This window comes from Pan paniscus, chromosome 6 (genome assembly GCF_029289425.2).
Source record: "Pan paniscus chromosome 6, NHGRI_mPanPan1-v2.0_pri, whole genome shotgun sequence".
Taxonomy (NCBI): Eukaryota; Metazoa; Chordata; class Mammalia; order Primates; family Hominidae; genus Pan; species Pan paniscus.
The window spans coordinates 180,829,766-180,842,842 of record NC_073255.2 but is presented as its reverse complement, the minus strand read 5'-3'; the positions used below and the strand labels follow the sequence as shown (position 1 = coordinate 180,842,842).

General features: G+C 36.9%; 1 pseudogene; it reads left to right on the top strand.

Moving 5' to 3' along the window:
- Window positions 1-7,209: 7,209 nt before the first annotated feature.
- On the top strand, window positions 7,210-8,109 carry LOC100973538 (olfactory receptor 2A14-like; annotated as a pseudogene).
- The last annotated feature ends 4,968 nt before the right edge of the window (window positions 8,110-13,077 follow it).

Sequence of the window (13,077 nt, the reverse complement as noted above, 5' to 3'; positions counted from 1 at the left end):
AAGGTCTCTCTTAAGAGGAGACAGGTGAGTGGAACCTAAACCATGAAGGCCACAACCCTGCCCAGAGCCAAAAGAGGATCGTTCTCTACACAGGGAACAGTAATGGAACAGTAAACGCAAAGTCTCTGAACAAGATGCACTTGGTGAGTTCTGGGAAGAGAAAGAAAGAAACACAATGTACCTGAACCATAGTGAGCAAGAGAGTGTACTTATTCTTTGTAACCTTGTTTATATTTTTAACAATCTGAAATTGACATAAAAAATTCATCAGTTTAGCTGATACACTTTTGACTTTATAATAATTGATTTACTTTTAGATTCATGAAAGCAGAATACAGTTAAAAGATATGTATGTACAGAACTTCCAATGAGCAGATATTTGAAATAGGAAACTATTTAATTTTCTGCACAATATAATTTTAATGCCAGAATGGTAGTTGTCAATTTTTGGACACAGCAAATGTTGTGTTAATGTCCCAATGAATCAAGCTGAAAAGGAGAAGCCTTTTATCCCCGAGACCTCCAAGGACATGGATATTTTGCATATTTTTAGTCCCTCCTGGCTCCCATCTGTGGTGTACACATCTGTGTTCCTACTGTTCCAAGGCCCAGTGACCCAGGTAGCAGGCATTTGGATGCTTTAGGAGTAAAAACAGTCCAGTCATTACCAAATAAATACAACTGTTTGGTTAATCTAAATTCATAATTAAGCAAATCTGGGTTTATAGTTTTATTTTTAATTTTTGTAAAGTAAAGAATTTCGGGGAAAAAAACCCCAGCAGCCTAGAATAAACTTTCTAAAGAGCAGGAATAAAGAAAGAAACAAATAGAATTCTTAGCGAAGGTGAAATTTAATCAGACGTGAACTACATCCAAACTGTATAAAACTCTAGTTATCAACTGTGCTTTTAACAGTTGTGTACAAGAGGCTACAAGGAGAAAAGTCTATAATGGTGGCTACCTACACACAGAAATTGTCCATCAGTTCAATTGTGAAGATAAGTAAACAAATAAATAGTATAAGAGGAAAATACTTTTTTTCCTTTTATTTATTGGCATCCTTTTGTATTTTGGATTTCACAGTTCAAGCAGTCAGACTTTTCTTTTAGAAAAAGCCTGTGGCAAGTTCAATAAAGAATCAGATATCTGAAAGGAAGGTTTATTTAGGCATCCACTCCAGTTACACATTACAGAACAATCTTCAGTGGATGGAGTAAGGGAAAAAACAGCATGGATACATTTTTCTGTTCTTAAAGAGCAAAGCAAATTTAGCAGTGACAGAAAAAAATATGGTCTCTGAATAAGAATGAAAGCAACAGGAGTAACAGTCTTGGCCAGAACACTATTCCAGTCTTGATTCTGAGCAATGAACATGACGCATTTGAGTCACGTATTCTAAGGCTCATTATTGTCAAATGTAAAATGTTGACCACAGATACCAAAAGGACTGATGTGAAGAAGAAATACCATTGCACTGGTACATTATAGGAATTTAATAAATGTCAGCTGTTACTAATGATATTAAAGAGATCGTAAAATTGAGGGAAGTATTAAAGCATAGGAATTGGAAATCCAGTGCAATCATCATGGTGTTGCAAACACTTTCACGTTTATCTTGCTTTTCTTTTTGGCTGTTTTTGAGTTTAAATATAAGACATACATTTTGCTTTGATTTCCTAATATAAATGTTCCTATATTTTGATTTTTAAAATTAAAAAGCAATTTAAAGAAATAGAAGACTCCTTTAAAGTAACCACACTCCCTTACTGAAGAAAAAAAAATACAGGCTGTAATAGTAAAAGGTCAATACCACCATGCTAAATATCCCAATGATAGAGAGAGGATTAGTTTTTTGGAAAGAAAAGGGGGGCATATTTAGGGTGTTTAGCACTGACACAAAAGAAAAGTTTCTATCGAAAATTGTCTTAGAATGGGAGCCCTGGGGCCTCCAGCAGTGGGGTTGTAAGGCAGCACTGATTTGTCAAATCTTTGCAATTACTCAGAAATAACTTGCCATCTCCAATAATATACTTTGACACTGAGCTTAGTCCTAGGGAGCAGCCTAGTTTTTTTTTTTGTTTGTTTTTTTGTTTTTTGAGACGGAGTTTCTCGCTCTTGTTACCCAGGCTGGAGTGCAATGGTGCGATCTCGGCTCACCGCAACCTCTGCCTCCCAGGTTCAAGCAATTCTCCTGCCTCAGCTCCCCGAGTAGCTGGGATTACAGGCATGCACCGCCATGCCTGGCTAATTTTGTATTTTTATTAGAGATGGGGTTTCTCCGTGTTGGTCAGGCTGGTTTCAAACTCCTGACCTCAGGTGATCTGCCTGCCTTGGCCTCCCAAAGTGTTGGAATTGCAGGCGTGAGCCACTGCACCCGGCCGCAGCCTAGTTTTAAAAACAAATGAACAAGCATGGATTCCTGAGCCCTGCAGCCTGGGTTCAGATCCTGGCTTTGCTGCATACTAGCTTTATGACTTCTCTGTGCCTCTTCATGCCTCAGTTTCCCAATCTACAAAATGGGGTGAGTAATAAATTCTGTCTCATAACATAGTTGTGAGGATTAAATGCATTAACTCACACAAGAACTTAAGTTTTTTAGATATATAATTAGGCATATGAGAACCATCATTGGTGAGAATGTCTGGATCCAGTCATCATAAGGAGACATTTTATGTGCTCAATGGTTCCTCTGCTAAAATCAGAAAAAAAAAAAAAAAAGAGACCCTGTACCCTGACAGGCACTGGCTTTTCCCTGTGAGTGAATGGTGCCTGTATCCAGAACAACTGAGAAGGCGGTCTTGTCTGGCGACACAACGCTTCTGAGAATGTGCAGGACTAGGCAGTTAGCAGAGGGGCAAGGAGGATACATCCCTGGGTAAGCAAACCACTTAAAAACTCTACTTCAGTTTTTAAAATTAGCATTATTTGTAAAAAGAGTCACCTGAGCCACATAGCCCCTGACAATCATTGGAGCCCTTTAGCCAGATCATACCCTATAGGGATGGTTATCTGATCCTCTTCTATGGCACAGTGATGACAAAGCCAGGAGCTGCCACAGGGTAATGAGGGGATATGGATGGAGGGGCCGAGAAGGTCAGAGGTACATGGCCATATCCTGGGATAGACGGTGGCCCCTAGAGGTCCCCTCAGGACCCTAGCTATAAATACAGACTTAGAAGCAGAAGGAGACCACATAGCATGGGCATTTCATCGCTACTATCTGGAGCCAGTGATTTCATTCACTGCCCCTTTCCCATTCCCATCTGTAAACCCTTTCTCAAGGCAAATACACCACATTTACTTACAGTAGAATAATCTGTGGTCTTTTCTTCTAACATACCCTTGGGCTTGCTAGGAACCTCAAAGACAGGAAAGGCAGAATGGATAGGCTGAGATTGATTCTCCTCGCTAATGAGGCCTTCTTGGGAGGTGAAGCCCAGATACAAAGCTCTCCTGAACTTTATGATACAATTAGTTGTGTAAGCCAGGCTTTTTCTACCATCATTTGACTAGACACTCACTCCCTGCAGAGAAAAATAATAATTGAGAGAACAGAACCCAGTGGTAATACTTCTAATCATATCTCTCCAGAGACAATTAAAGATATTTGCTACTTTCCTATTAGCAGGCAAACCAGTGAAGGCATTGCCCATGTTTATTCATTTTGTTCTTTCAGCATTCCCATGGGATGTGTTATGTGTGTTTACTTGGGATTGGACAGGGACAGGATTTCTGTCAAAAGACAAGACTCTTGCACAGAAGATTTAAAAACCAAGATCATGTCTTAAATTAATTTCTTTCAATACTTATTCTATCAATCTTAAAATTGTTCCACTCTCTAATTCCTAGTTTCCCTAGAGGAGAGCCAATGATCTCTTGGTCTCTGCTGGTTAGAGGTCCCTGAATTCTGTTAAAGCATCACTTCAGAGAAATAGCTTTCTCTCAATGGAGAAAACATCATTGTAAAATAACTACTGCAAATTTCTCACAAATATTATTGACTTGGTAGTTCAGGTATACTTCATCTTCTTCCTTGAATTTCTTCAGTGTGCCTTCCATCTCAAGCATTTCTTAGCCACATATTTATTTCCTTATTGTGGGTTAGTGCCTACAGATAAAATGGCCATACTCTTTCTTTCTCTATCCTTTTTTTTTTTTTTGCACTAAGTGATAAAGTTTGATGATTGTAAAATCCTTCCAGTTCTTACCCTCTGAGTGTCTTTTCTTAACCTAGATCTCAATAGAGGTTTAATTCTTAAATTATGGTGGAGGGAGCACTTCAAAATAATAGTAATAGATTTAACCTATCATGGAGAACAGTAAAAGATATATCCAAGAGGAGTATAATTGGAGTTATTTTTCTTTTAACATAATCTGTGTGACCAATAGAGGCTTGCTCTACTTACCTCATTATTCTTCAAAGCACACACTCTACTTCATTCAAGTACTACCCCTAGCAGCTCCCAGTCTTGAAATTCTTATTCCTTATTTCAAGACAATTTTAACTGTTCTACCCACTTGACTTCATACTTAATACTGATTCTGCAAAGCACTCTTGGAGCCCTCTTCACCAATCCAACCCAAACTGGTCTCCCTTGTGAAATAGAACATAACATTTACATTTAGCATGCTTTCAGGTTGTACATAAATAGCTTTTTACTCCCAGTATTTTTATCATTAACATTTTCTAAAAAGTTACCACAGAAAATTAATTTGATCACCAACATTTGGTGGGCTCTTTTTTGGTTCCATATGAACTTTAAAGTAGTTTTTTCCGATTCTGTGAAGAAAGTCATTGGTAGCTTGATGGGGATGGCATTGAATCTATAAATTACCTTGGGCAGTATGGCCATTTTCACGATATTGATTCTTCCTACCCATGAGCATGGAATGTTCTTCCATTTGTTTGTATTCTCTTTAATTTCATTGAGCAGTGGTTTGTAGTTCTCCTTGAAGAGGTCCTTCACATCCCTTGTAAGTTGGATTCCTAAGTATTTTATTCTCTTTGAAGCAATTGTGAATGGCTCTCATGATTTGGCTCTCTGTTTGTCTGTTATTGGTGTATAAGAATGCTTGTGATTTTTGTACATTGATTTTGTATCCTGAGACTTTGCTGAAGTTGCTTATCAGCTTAAGGAGATTTGGGGCTGAGACAATGGGGTTTTCTAGATATACAATCATGTCGTCTGCAAACAGGGACAATTTGACTTCCTCTTTTCCTAATTGAATACCCTTTATTTCCTTCTCCTGCCTAATTGCCCTGGCCAGAACTTTGAACACTATGTTGAATAGGAGTGGTGAGAGAGGGCATCCCTGTCTTGTGCCCGTTTTCAAAGGGAATGCTTCCAGTTTTTGCCCATTCAGTATGATATTGGCTGTGGGTTTGTCATAGATAGCTCTTATTATTTTGAAATACGTCCCATCAATACCTAATTTATTGAGAGTTTTTAGCATGAAGAGTAGTTGAATTTTGTCAAAGGCCTTTTCTGCATCTATTGAGATAATTATGTGGTTTTTGTCTTTGGTTCTGTTTATATGCTGGATTACATTTATTGATTTGCATATATTGAACCAGCCTTGCATCCCAGGGATGAAGCCCACTTGATCATGGTGGATAAGCTTTTTGATGTGCTGCTGGATTCGGTTTGCCAGTATTTTATTGAGGATTTTTGCATCAATGTTCATCAAGGATGTTGGTCTAAAATTCTCTTTTTTGGTTGTGTCTCCGCCCAGCTTTGGTATCAGGATGATGCTGGCCTCATAAAATGAGTTAGGGAGGATTCCCTCTTTTCTTATTGATTGGAATAGTTTCAGAAGGAATGGTACCAGTTCCTTCTTATACCTCTGGTAGAATTCGGCTGTGAATCCATCTGGTCCTGGACTCTTTTTGGTTGGTAAGCTGTTGATTATTGCCACAATTTCAGATCCTGTTAAAGGATTCCCTATTTAATAAATGGTGCTGGGAAAACTGGCTAGCCATATGTAGAAAGCTGAAACTTGATCCCTTCCTTACACCTTATACAAAAATTAATTCAAGTTGGATTCAAGACTTAAATGTTAGACCTAAAACCATAAAAACCCTAGAAGAAAACCTAGGCATTACCATTCAGGACATAGGCATGGGCAAGGACTTCATGTCTAAAACACCAAAAGCAATGGCAACAAAAGCCAAAATTGACAAATGGGATCTAATTAAACTAAAGAGCTTCTGCACAGCAAAAGAAACTATCATCAGAGTGAACAGGCAACCTACAAAATGGGAGAAAATTTTCGCAACCTACTCATCTGACAAAGGGCTAATATCCAGAATCTACAATGAACTTAAACAAATTTACAAGAAAAAAACAAACAACCCCATCAAAAAGTGGGCAAAGGACATGAACAGACACTTCTCAAAAGAAGACATTTATGCAGCCAAAAGACACATGAAAAAATGCTCATCATCACTGGCCATCAGAGAAATGCAAATCAAAACCACAATGAGATACCATCTCACACCAGTTAGAATGGCAATCATTAAAAAGTCAGGAAACAACAGGTGCTGGAGAGGATGTGGAGAAATAGGAACACTTTTACACTGTTGGTGGGACTGTAAACTAGTTCAACCATTGTGGAAGTCAGTGTGGCGATTCCTCAGGGATCTAGAACTAGAAATACCATTTGACCCAGCCATCCCATTACTGGGTATATACCCAAACGACTATAAATCATGCTGCTATAAAGACACATGCACACGTATGTTTATTGAGGCACTATTCACAACAGCAAAGACTTGGAACCAACCCAAATGTCCAACAATGATAGAGTGGATTAAGAAAATGTGGTACATATACACCATGGAATACTATGCGGCCATAAAAAATGATGAGCTCATGTCCTTTGTAGGGACATGGATGAAATTGGAAATCATCATTCTCAGTAAACTATCGTAAGGACAAAAAACCAAACACCGCATGTTCTCACTCATAGGTGGGAATTGAACAATGAGAACACATGGACACAGGAAGGGGAACAGCACACTCTGGGGCCTGTTGTGGGGTGGGGGGAAGGGGGAGGGATAGCATTAGGAGATATACCTAATGCTAAATGACAAGTTAATGGGTGCAGCACACCAGCATGGCACATGTATACATATGTAACTAACCTGCACATTGTGCACATGTACCCTAAAACTTAAAGTGTAATAATAATTAAAAAAAAAAAGAAGAAATGGGATGTCACCAATCAATGGTCACAGAATTCATCCTGCTGGGATTCCAGCTCAGTGCTGAGATGGAAGTGCTCCTCTTTTGGAGCTTCTCCCTTGGAATAGCCTTGGAACTCATCTGTCTGGACCACAGTCTGCACACTCTCATACTTCTTCCTCTCACACCTGGCCGTCATTGACATGTCCTATGCTTCCAACATTGTTCCCAAGATGCTGGTGGATCTTGCGAACTAGAAAAGCACCATGTGCTTTTTTCCATGCATAATGCAGACATTCTTGTATTTGGCTTTTGCTCACATAGAGTGTCTGATTTTGGTGGTTTTGTCCTATGATCGCTATGTGGCCATCTGCCACCCCTTACGTTACAATGTCCTCATGAGCTGGAGAGTGTGCACTGTCCTGGCTGTGGCTTCCTGGGTATTCAGCTTCCTCCTGGCTCTGGTCCATTTAGTTCTCATTCTGAGGCTGCCCTTCAGTGGGCTCATGAAATCAACCACTACTGTGAAATCCTGTCTGTCCTCAAGTTGGCCTGTGCTGACACCTGGCTCAACCAGGTGGTCATCTTTGCAGCCTGCGTGTTCATCCTGGTAGGGTCACTCTGCCTGGTGCTGGTCTCTTACTTGAGCATCCTGGTGGCCATCCTGAGGATCCAGTCTGGGGAGGGCCGCAGAAAGGCCTTCTCTACCTGCTCCTCCCACCTCTGTGTGGTGGGGTTCTTCTTTGGCAACGCCATTGTCATGTACATGGCCCCCAAGTCCCGCCATCCCGAGGAGCAGCAGAAGGTCCTTTCCCTGTTTTGCAGCCTTTGGAATCAGGTGCTGAACCCTCTGATCTACAGCTTGAGGAATGCAGAGGTCAAGAGTGCCCAGAAGAGGGCACTGAGGAAGGAGAGGCTGATGTAAGACATCTCAAAGGGCACCACGAGGAGAGGGCCCTGCTCCGTACAAAATGTGTACGTTGGCTTTTTTGTTTTCTGCTAGGATAAATGCCACCTTAAAATTAACTATTTATTGACTTAAACATATAAACTGAAATCTTAAACTCTTGAGAGGAAAATAGAAGAATACTTTCATTAATTAAGTAGAAATATATTTGTAGAAAGGACACAATAATCCAAAGAAGTAAAATTTGAATAATTGATTAACATTGAAAATCTTTGAAATTAATCACTGTGATTATCAAAGTCCCCATTAAGAAACAAGAAATGCAGGCAGAAAGTGATAAAATTCACTGTTCTTTATCTAGCAAAGAAACTAAAGACAATATATGAAAAGAACTCTTTCAAATTAATATTAAAAGACAAACAAATTTTATAAAATGAGCAAAGCGCTTGAATAGAAAGTTCTCCAAAGAAATACAAGTGGTCAATAAACATGTAAAATGCTGCTCTTCACCATTAGTCAGCAAGAAAATGTAAATTACAGTCACCATCAGGTAGCATTTTATATCCCGTCAACTGTCTAAAATTTTTAATGGATTATTTGTTATTGAAATGATTGGAAATCTAACTCCAATAATTGGGAAACAGCCAATACTAGTAAAGTTTGTACCCATTGAATTAATATGTTAGAGCACATTATATATTCTCTGGGTCAATAGTTAGTGACTTTTTCCTGTAAAAGTCCACAGAAAAATATATAAGACTTTGAGGACCATCTTCTTCATCGTAAAAGGTCAACTCTGGCAAAAGCAGTCATAGACAATGTGTAAATGAATGGGTGTGGCTGTGTTTTAGTAAAATTTTCTTTGCAAAAACAATGACCGATCAAAGGGGCCCAAGGACACTAGACTGCCAATACTTGTTCTAGATCTATGAGCTAGTCTAGGACCAGCCGATTCAAAGTCAGAGACCTTCACTGGGTAGGGCCTCAGGGACCATACCATATGATTAGATGTGTTTTAAGAACAAGACCCAGTGGTCACTTTGGAGTCATTCTAGAGTGAGGCTTTTCTCTTGATAACTTATAAAATATATGACATAATGGCTTATGGACTATAAATACCCATGCTTGCTCCAATATAATTCGATAATAACATTAACAATCCAATAAAAACAAGCACAGAGACATCTGGTACAGATTAGCTTTTTCAGTGCTGGACATATCAGGGACTTAGATTTTTAGTTATTTACTTTAAAACTTTACAGCCAATTTACTAGAAGCTGTTTATACCTTTATGTTAAAATCATTCTAGTTTTAATTATACATTCAGAAAGCCACTCTTATCTCATCGTGGATTACTAGGTAATGTAATTCTTGACCCTCATCTGATAGCTGATAATAATTTTGCATAGGGAATCACAAGGAAAGATTATAAATAACTAAGCCTCAGGACAAGTTGGAGTTCTTACAGTGGATAAACTTTTTCCGTGTAAAGAGGGGAATCACATACACTAATAGGGCAGGAAAGTTCTAAAGCTGAGAATTACTCCAATATTCAGAGACTGAGTTATCTTAATTTGTCATCTCAGAACATTTTACATCTATCAAGCTTCTTTTCTTACCCTGAAAGAAATTGTTGTGTAACAGTATGTGTTATGATTTTCTTCTTCCTTTCTTGTTTCTCTTCAGCCAATTTTAAATCAACACACCCATTTCTAGCCTTCATATACCTGTACATAAACATTCTCTCAGTGTCTCCCAGCTCCCTGGTGCATAATATTCCATGGATAAAATGCCTGTGCCATTAGCTTTCAAATATCTGTTTGCCATCTTCTCACAAAAAGATTTGGGCATTCCTAGCTACCATTTGTCTTAAAACATGTAATAAAGGAAGTACAGTGACATAATTTAAATATGAAAAAATACCTTCTGATTGTAAACTTCAAGGTTATGAAATGATGAATCCCTGATTTCTAAAAGCAAAATGAAACAAAAATAAATCTATTTCATAACTTGTCAACAGTATTCCAATCTAGTCCAATTTATCAATATTTGCTTTTAATGCAATCTGAAGATTTTTTAACTTGGTATATTATTTTACAAAAGCAACTTTGTGCATTATTTTAAAAAATCTTCCCTTAGATATGTTATAAAAACATTATATTTGTGTCTTTGAAATAGGTCTTGAATATTCAAAGGTCTTGAATACACAGGAATTGAGTGATTTTGCAGGCTTTGAGTATTTTTAGGGAGACTCAATTGTCCCAGCCCCATTTACTGCAAAGTCCTTCCTTCTCCAATGATTGATCATGCTGTGCTACCTGTAGTTTAGCAAGAGCTAAAAGAGGCATAAATCTACTTCCATAATTTATATTCTATTCAGTTTGTTTCTTGGTACATCCTTGTATGAATTTTGTAAAATTTTATTTTAATTGTTTTTGCTTTTCAAAAATATAATAGATTTTCATATCAATTTTGTAACAAGCTACCTTAACGTTTCATATAATTTTAATAATATGTTAGAAGATTATTTTAGATTTTCTGCATATCTGACAATTGTGTCCTTTGCATTAATTACAGTTTGTTTCTTCTTTCTCAAATGTGTGTGTGTGCGCACACACGCATGGGTGTCTATTTATTCCTTTTGTCTAATTGTACTGGTAGGAATCTTTAGTAAAAAACTGAGAAAAAGGAAAAAAAGTGACAATGATGTGCATCCTTACCTTGTCCTTTATATTAAATGGAAAGATGCTAGCATTTCACCATTCAGTAGGCTATCTGCTGCATTTTTTGTTTGTTTGGTGTTTTTTTTTTTTTTTGTAGGTTATCTTTAAGAAGGCTTACTGCCATATAAGTTATAAAAAGTTTTATCATGACTTGGCATTGAATTTTGTTAAATACTTTTCTCGATCTACTGAGATGGCCATATTATATGCATCCTTTAATTTATTAATGTGACAAATTATATTCATTATTTGCTTTCATGTTAAATATTTCGTACTTTCTGGGGATAAAAACAACTTAATCATAATCTGCTACTACTTTATTTTGCGGAATTTGACTTACTAATATTTTGTTTTTCCTTCTTAATTTTGATTTTAGCTAATACAAAACATTTTATCTTAAAATTATTTTTTATTTAAATTACAGTTCAAGTTCATCACACTCTGAGTTACTTAGAAGCACACAGTACTTAAATGACTTGGATTGTAAAGTTTATGTTTTGTGATACACAGGTGGGATAATTACAAATGAATAATACTAAGCATGGAGAAATGTAAGAGTATTTTATTTCAGTGTATATTATAAGCTGTATAATTAGGTAAAGTTGTTTTCATGACTTGAAAGGTGTCAATAAAATACATTTCTCTCCCCACAGCATCTTATCCTTTGGGCTTTCAGAGTGACTGAGATTTATTCCCCTGTATTAAGGCATCATATTTCCAGAAGTTCTCAATTAAAATAAATTATAAAGGAATGTATCCCAACCAAGTCCCTAATCTTTCCTGAATGACAGAGGTTAGGATTTCTTATTTATCTATCTGTTTATTTATCATCTATTTATTTATTATTTTGTCAAGAGGCTTTAACATGAGTTCTACTCTCTTAAGAAGTTTTTAATTGCACTATTAGTATGATCAACTATAGGGCGTAATGTTGTACACCAGATCTCTGGAACTTACTCATGTTGCATTACTGAAAATGCATATTCATTCAATAGCAACTTCATGTCTCCCCTTGCCCTCTGTCCCTGGCAACAAGAATCTATGCCGTTTTTATGAATTTGACTATTTTCAGATAACTCATATAAGTAGAATCATGCAGTACTTGTTCTTCTGTGACTGGATTATTTTATTAGCATAATGTCGTTCAGGTTCATTGATGTTGTAGCATGTGTTATGTATCACATGTTATCAAGCTTAGTAGATGAAATGCCTACTAATAATATAAAGAAGAAATGTAATAGTTCAACAATAGATTGACATTTTATATACTGTATGCTCTTGACAGGCTTTTGTATTTAAAAGAGTTTCTCATAACAAAATTTTAAGAACATCTTACTGGTGATTAAATATTGTTATTCTACAGCAAGGCTGAAGACTTTGTTGTCTTTCAACACCTAAAAATATGACCTAATTTCAATATGATAACTGATTTTTATCTAACAACTTCTCTCTCCTTCCCTTTCTTTCTTTCTTTCTTTCTTTTTTCTTTCTTTCTTTCTTTCTTTCTTTCTTTCTTTCTTCTTTCTTTCATTTTTCTTTCCTAATATGACTCCTAGGTTTCAAGTAATAAAACTCTTTTCATGGCTTCTACACTTAAATTATATTTAGGGTTTTCCATATATTACTAAGTATCCATGATGATTTGTTCCTTCTTTTTATTAAAAAATGATAAAAATAGTCCTGTTTGGTATGTCCCATATTTGATTAATGCAACTTCTTTCTGAGCTGAGTAGCCCATAGCTGAGATCCAAGTGTTGAATAGGCTTCTCATTTCTTATCATACATTACAGCAAATCCTGGAGAAGAGCGTTAAAAAATAAGCTAAACTTTTCTCATGGTTTGTACATGAAAAACAATGTGCTATAGATATGCCTACAAACAACTATGAATTCATCACAAGACATTGTTTACTTACCATAGTTCACGACCTTCTGTATGACATTCTACACTTCATTTCCATAGTAATCTTACCCAAACTGATGAAAGCCTTGGCAGGCTTTGTCTAAAAGGGCCCTCATGTGGTAAAAGTCCTAATATTCATAAAAATAACTGACCTTGGCCAACTATACTAATGCCTATCAAAGCTTTTACTATCTGCCCCCCATATTTACTGTTAAATATTGCTCTAACCCACTTCATTTACCTGCTTTCTTCTTCTGATCAAGGTGAACCTCGTGATTGTCTATAACTTGTTCAAATTCTAAATGACTCCTCCCTTAGTTTGAGGTACATTCTGTTAGTTAACCCTGACATGTCATTCTTT